The sequence below is a fragment of the Chelon labrosus genome, assembly GCF_963514085.1.
Source record: "Chelon labrosus genome assembly, chromosome: 7".
NCBI lineage: Eukaryota > Metazoa > Chordata > Actinopteri > Mugiliformes > Mugilidae > Chelon > Chelon labrosus.
Genome location: NC_140343.1, coordinates 21,038,213 through 21,045,688, shown reverse-complemented (window position 1 = coordinate 21,045,688; position 7,476 = coordinate 21,038,213).

Genomic DNA, 7,476 nt, shown 5'->3' with positions numbered 1-7,476 from the left:
CATTGCAAAGCTGGGCCCAGGCACATGGAACTTTGCTTCATTGTTAAAAGCAGATGAATAGCCATGCTAAATGTGTTGCCTTCAGAGTGTAACAACTCGTTATGAATGCACTGAAATATGCATTGCAGTTACCTTAATTCTTATTGGTGATTTTGCTGCTTTTCTTGACTTAGATTGACCAGTTTTCATTTGGTAGTGTGCTTCTGTGTTTCCTTTTGTGGTCCCCTTTATAGCAAAATTAAACAGGGACAGTTTTAGTCTGGAGTGATAGTGGCAGCTTCTGATTCCAAGTCACCATGTTGAGATTCCTGTGATGTCTATGTAAGTATGATAGTAGTTTGAGAAACATGTATATATGTGCCGCTTTTAGAAAAGCACCAGTACGGTAGTAAGAGTAGCTTTTAGTTCATGCATATACAGCAACGCTGTTACTGTAGTCTAGTGCTTCATTAACGGGATATTGAGACATGAGCCAGCCAGCTTGTGCTTTAGCTATTTGGACATAATATATATACAGCATATAAATATGTATTCCAATTTTAAACATTTTGCTTTTTTTTTTAGATACATTTTGGTAATTCTATAAGCCTCGATGATAACTTGCAATAGTTCCTGTAAATATTCGGATGCTTTGAGCAGAATCGTTTTTTTGTCATGTAGTGTTAGAGACGTGCTCCTGCCTGACACTGTCCAGGAAATATCTATGATGGCTAGCTTAGCAGAACGAAACCAGGAGAAAAACTAGTCGAGCTCTGTTGTCTTTGAGTCACTATTGTGAGAAATGGGATTTTGCACTGCATACACTTCAGGTCCGACCTGCATCATTTGGTTGCTTAAAACATAAAGTTGGAAAAAAAAAGCCATCCTCACGTTCTCTTTTTTAATAGTTACTTCACTGCTAGAAAACTACTGCTTGCTACAAGTAAGAAAGAGGGGTCCCACGGCCAGGAAACTATTCATTACTTGAACCTCTGTAAATTCGCAACTTGGTTTGAGTTTATGACGCGACGAGGCAAGGTCATAGTTTTTATGTACGCGTAAGGCAGACTTCCATGTGGTCTCATTTATCAATGAATTTGTTGCCTTCCTGTCCCAAGCACAGTGGATGGACATTGCACAGGATTTCTGGAGAATCTGGAGTGATTTCTTGACCGGGGTTCATGTCCTTGCACCTTTTTACTGTTGAATTATAAAGATGTGGATAACAGCAAATCTCCTCACATGGCCTCTTGTCCAAAGAAGCTGTATCTCTGTACAGTGCGTACAGACTCAGACATCTGCAGAGGAGTTTATAGCCTCCTGACTACCAGGAAAAAAATATTCCAACCCTAACCCTAACCCAATATTTGTAAGGTAATTAGAATACTGAAAACAAAATGTATTTTTAAGATATCATATAATTGATGGACAACATTTTCCAGAAAGAGAAAGGTACCAAAGCCCCACACCTTCACATTTGTTATCATTGAAAAGCCCTGAATGTCCTCTGTAGATAGCAAAAGGAGTTAGTTCAGTAGTATGCAGTGGGTGGTAGATATTCAGGTTTACAAATCTGAACTACTGGTAGTCAGGAGGATACGGATCCTCGCGGACTTAGGCTGATGACTCTAACCCCGGCAAACATGCAGATATGGAAAGCTGTTGTTAACTGTTAACATTTTCAAAGAGAAACGTTCTGTTGGGAGGCTTGACCCTACACCAAGCTAATCCATTCGTGCAAACATGCTCATTAAAACTTGGCAAGTCCACAACTAAGTGTAATAAATAAAAAATGTAAAAAATACTATGAATTAATGAACTTGCTTTTAATGTCATCGTATAACTAAGTCTTTCTTACATGATGTTCATGACAGCAGCTGCATGCCCTACACTCACTTCAGCAGAGTTACTTTTGCAGTCTGACTTTATGCCTGTGTGATCTGCCAACCTGTATAGAGTTACTACATTTAGATGAATTTTAGATACAGGCTGTACTTTAAATGCAAATACCTGAAGCAATAAATGACATTCATGTAAGTAATGACTTGTGTTCTTGATAGTATGTCTCCATTTAACTATCTTGTTCTTGTAATACCTGCTACCTTTCTCATTTTGTTGGAATTGTTTTGTCCAGATTTCCTCCTTCTGGCAATAGTTTTTTCAATACATTCATTCATTTATGCTCTTGCATTTTCTCTTTGGAAGCACAGTACTCTCTGATCATATTTAATGTCTTTCTTTCATTTTTCCGCATAATGCCTTTGCAGATGAGCAATGAGATGGCCTGTGTCGCTGTTAAAACCGTAACTTTTATCTCTTGATTGTTGTGACTCCAATAAAGCTTCACCGACACCATTCGCCTGGATTTAATAAAAATGTAACGAAACCTAAAAAGACATCGTTATGTCAGCTGTCAAGAGTCATTTTCTAAATGTAAAATCATACAGCAGCTCACACAGACTGACATGTTTTCTCTCCAGTTAAATGAACAGAAATATCCAGTATGAGTTACCGCATGCGCCTGCAGTACATATTTAGCATCTATCCAGTAGATGTGATAAAACATCAGCTTAATCTTACTTGATGGAACAACAGTCGTGCACGTGCTTTTTCTCCATACACATGCACATCCAGATCATGCAGTCTCTACAGTTTGTGGACAGTTAAATCCATCTTGGGGGTCTCTGTGGCACTAACATCTGCCTCACATCTGTTTGTGAAGGATTTAGCTCCATTTAAGTCGCTTTTTCCATTCATCCGGCCCGTACTCTACGGTAAATTAAGCTGTCACTGATGGCACCAAATGACATCAATCATAGTATATGGCTTGGGAAGCAGCCATGGGTTACAGTATATGGTGGCAGGATGGACTGCACTCGCTTATCCAGGTTCAGAACATGGCTCTTGCTCACTGACCTTTATACACACATTTAATGGGTGAACATACTTGGGGGGGGTTAGATCAGATTGATGCTGTAAAATGTTAAAACTGACACAAAAATGCACAAATAATATTTGTTTTTTTTTTACGATTGGTTTTCTTGCGTTAAGTGTTTTTATATGACTTGCACAGCGGGTCAGCTATCCGTAACAGGTTTGGCCAAACAATAATAAAAACCTAATTTTAGTTTTTATAATGTAGTTAGCTATTTTACAAAAAAACAAACAAAAAAAAAAAACAACTTTAAAATGTTGATGAGCCATCCTGCACTCTAGGGCGTAAAGTCATTTTCCATCTGTATTTTCATATCCATCCCTACTCTACATATCTCCTTTCACTAGAAGCACTGGTGGGGCTGTCTGTTTGGGACTGTGGGGCCAGAACATATATACCATTGCAGTCAAAACAAAAAGAACATTTTTGCTTAATATCTTGTTAATATTAAAAATATTAGAAAAGACCAATCTAACCAAAAAGTAAAGTATTTTATAATAAGAAAGATCTTGTCATAATAGGAATAGTGCCTAATTTTAACAACCAAAGTTTCTAACTTTGACGGGATGTTAATGTTCTTGTTTGAACGTCATAGCTCAAGAAACAGTTCTTCTTTTGACACCAACCACTGACAGTAGCTTCATATTTTCTTCACACAAGAGCAGCTAATGAACTGGCATAGGATTCTATATATCTCTGTGGCTTTTTCATTATTCATCATTATCCCCAAAACTGCTTAGCTGGTTAGAGATGTAAAGACAGTCAGTGTACCTCATATTCAAACATCTTCATTAGCATAAACAAATACCTGTAGCTCGTACACTAATGTGATTTGATCTGATTGCTGGATGAGCAATCCAGACTCAAACGTGAATCTACCTTTTCTCTGCAGGAACACGATAGACTGTGTCATAACAAGTTGTCATGTTTATGGACTTATCTGACTGTCAAAATACTATCTTGGTCACTGATCAGATACAAAATACGTGATTACACTTTAGAACGACACTTTCTGTGGAACATCGAATCCCAGAAATGTCTGCCATTACAGAGGTAGGTTGTAATGGAAGCTAAAATGGTTATATTAGATAAATGTGATTACCAGCAATGAGGTTGCATGTGGCCAATAAGAGCTTTTTTTATATATAGCAGTTACAGCAGATATAAGAAATATACTGTGTACATCTCTGGTAAATCATCAGGTTTTGTGAAGTAAAAACTTATACTAACATAAATCAAATGAGAATTTATTAACAACATTTTAAAAGTGACAAGATAGCAGAGGAAAAAAAGATTTAAAAAAAAATCAATAACTTGCTAGTTAAAAAGCACCGAACAATGGGTGAAAACACACATTTGAAAGTACTACAACAGGAAAGAAAAAAAAAGCGTATCATTACAGGGAGGCCAAGAAGAAGGCACAAAAACAAGACTACAAAAAGTAATTTGACAGTTAAAGAAAAACAACTCAGCATCGTCTTCTCCAGCATGTTCATTTTTTTTTTTAAAGTTGTCTTCACAACACAAGGTTGATAAGAAGCTGCGGCTTTGTGCGATGCTGAATTCTTGAACTGATCAAAGATTTGGTCAAAAATAGAAAAAAAAATTCTCTTTTCTTTTGTTGTTACAAAAACAATTTTACATCGTTTCTATCTTTGTGACCTTTAATCTAATCCAAGACATAACCCTGTGCATAACCTGGATTTGGTGGTTAGATGAGCAGATTGTCACACACAGATGGAAACAACTTCAAAAACAATATCATTGTAGACGCAATGTGCAGACCAGGGATCCTGATGCACTGGTCATAAAGACGGCCTTTGAAATGTCTGTAGATAACCTCCAATAGTATTAGTTTAAACTTTAGTTAAGTTTTAACACCAACAAATGTTACGCTGTCTGTGAAAGAATGTCTGAAATGACATATTTTGATATTTTGTTCTGTTGTCCTGTCAAACCATTTGAAGAATACAATCATTTTGGTTCCGTTCTCACAGCAAACATTCACATCTGCTGTTCATTACAATTAAATCACTGCATCAAAATATGGCTGTTAGAATTCAAGACACAGTTTGAAATGTTTCCTTTCACATGTGCAATGTATAGTGGCGTGGTGGTTAGCGCTAATGCTTCAGAGCAAGAAGGTTCTGGGTTTGAATCCATGGGCTGACTGTGGCCTTTCTGTGTGGAGTTTGCATGTTCTCCCTGTGTCTGTGTGGGTTCTCTCCAGGTACTTCCACCTTCCAAAGACATGCTCGTTAGGTTAACTGGTGATTCTAAATTGGCTGTAGGTGCATGTGAGTGTGAAATGTTGTCTGTCTCTCTCTGTTAGCCCTTTGATAGACTGGCGACCTTAATCAGTACCATTAAGCTTTTGTTTTATTTTTTTTTGCATTTATATGAGTCACTTGTTAACAAAGCAACTAAAATGTAGGGGTGTCTCCTGTAGTCATGTTTTGAAGGTACAGAATCCTGATTACAGCAGATCTACTGCTCTGTCTCTAGTGTGCATTTCTCTCTGTGGCCACCAGAGGGTGACACAGTCACCCACAACAGCAGCACACCAAACAGGCAGGAGCACAACCTCAGCTGAAGCACATTTGAAGCAGCACTTGCCCATTGCAACGTAGGAGCCATGTGTGTCTGTTGAGGCTGCTGTGGCTTCAGGCTGAAAGGGAAACTGCCTGTGATGCTGATACATTCATTCATTCATTCATTCATTCATTCATTCATCTTCTGTAACCGCTTGTCCTGTGAAGGGTCGTGGGGGGTGCTGGAGCCTATCCCAGCTGTCATCGTGCACAGATCTGCTGTATACATAATTCACGAAAGTAGTTTGGCAAAACATGGAAGAAAGGACTATTCATGTCCTTTGTTGCTGTCCTTTGTGTCCCTATTCACAAGTGCTTCACTATTGCTCAGCCAGAGCTGCCCATTCATCAGAAATCAGTACCATGAACGCTCCTGGGTCATTATACTTTTACAACATGTGGTCACCTGTGTGATTTCTTGCCATTGTCATTTAAGCTGTTTTCAGTTACATTTAAAAGGACACTCCACCAGTTTTACTTGTTGACAACTGAGGGTCAAGAGGGACATTTTCTGAAATAACCCCATTGATGTCATCAGATGTGAGTCAGGAAGCAGGAATGAGTTGCAATCTAGGAGTGTACAGTTTGAAAGTGGAAAATCAGTCGTCCAACTTAAACCAACAGTGAGCTGAGTACCCCCTTAAGTATCCACTCTTAGAGAAAAAAACACATCACCTCAGGAGGAAGACAACACAAACACATTATGACGGGGGCCCCCAATTATAACTACAAACAAGGCCACAAATACATACTGTATGAGGCTGCATGAATATTAGAAGCATTTGGTAGCGTTAAAAGGGCTCACGCTGCACTTTGATATACAAGCTTTTAAATGAATATGTGACAGATGAGAGAGGCTGCATCACATGTTCTCAAACTGCAGGTGCATCACAAAAAATACAGAAGAAATAAAAAAGAAAACATGTGGTGACCAATACCATTAAGCAAAAAACAAATAATCAGTTATGAATTAAAGTCAATATGTAAACATCAAACATTCCCTACTTGCAGATTGCCATCTTATGTATAATTGTTGCTTTTGTCAGCCCTGTGGGAGCACAAATTGAAGATGTTTTGGTTGCACAAAACAGGTTATAGATGACATCTAACTTCTGGCATTTTAGAGACAAAATGTTTAATCCGAAAGAAATGATCAAGCTGAATGCACCTCTAACTTGCATGTAAATATATAGCATAATTCTCTTGTAAATATAGTTAACAGGTGTGTTCTGTGTTTGTTTGATATTCATCTAAATGCATTCTACATAGAATTCATTGTGAGAGGGAAAAAAAAGAAAACAGCTGAACTAAAGTAATTTCGTGCAGGTGTAACAGCTCTTGTGAGAACTGCAAAGTAGTGCTTAAGAAAGTGGAGTGACGCAGACTTGGCCACGGAGGAGTTTTTAACGAATTGGGGGGCTCTCAGTGGGCACATTCAGAGAGTGCGCACCTGCGTAAAAGACCGGCAGTGTCCGCAATCGACGAGCTGCAAACCCTTTACAAGTGGCAAGCGGTTCCTTCGTCCAACGCAGAGGATATAGTTGAAAACGTCTGAGTGTAACAATGAGTGACAGTCCTGCTGGATTACAAACTATGGAGCGCTGTTTCCTCGCGTTCTCCTCTGAGCCACTGTGACCGTCGAGTCCAGACACCGATACGCACCGTCCTCTGTCACATCTCTGCCTGTCGTCCTCCTGCTAGAAACATGACATCCAAATTACTGGCTTATGTCTTGCTTCTGTCAGTCCTTCATACCTGGTAAGTGAGACATTTAAGTTCAAAACTCTATATGAAGGGAGGGAAGCGTGTTGCGTTAAATTCTGACTGCGTTATTTCCTAAAGAAAACTTTACGCACGGGTTTAAGTTTATGTGAAGGATTCTTGGTGACTCTGTATTCAGCTTACACGATGGTACTGTGCAGACTGCAAAGCGCAACCACAGTCAGGTCTGTCTTTTCAACCACCTTCTTT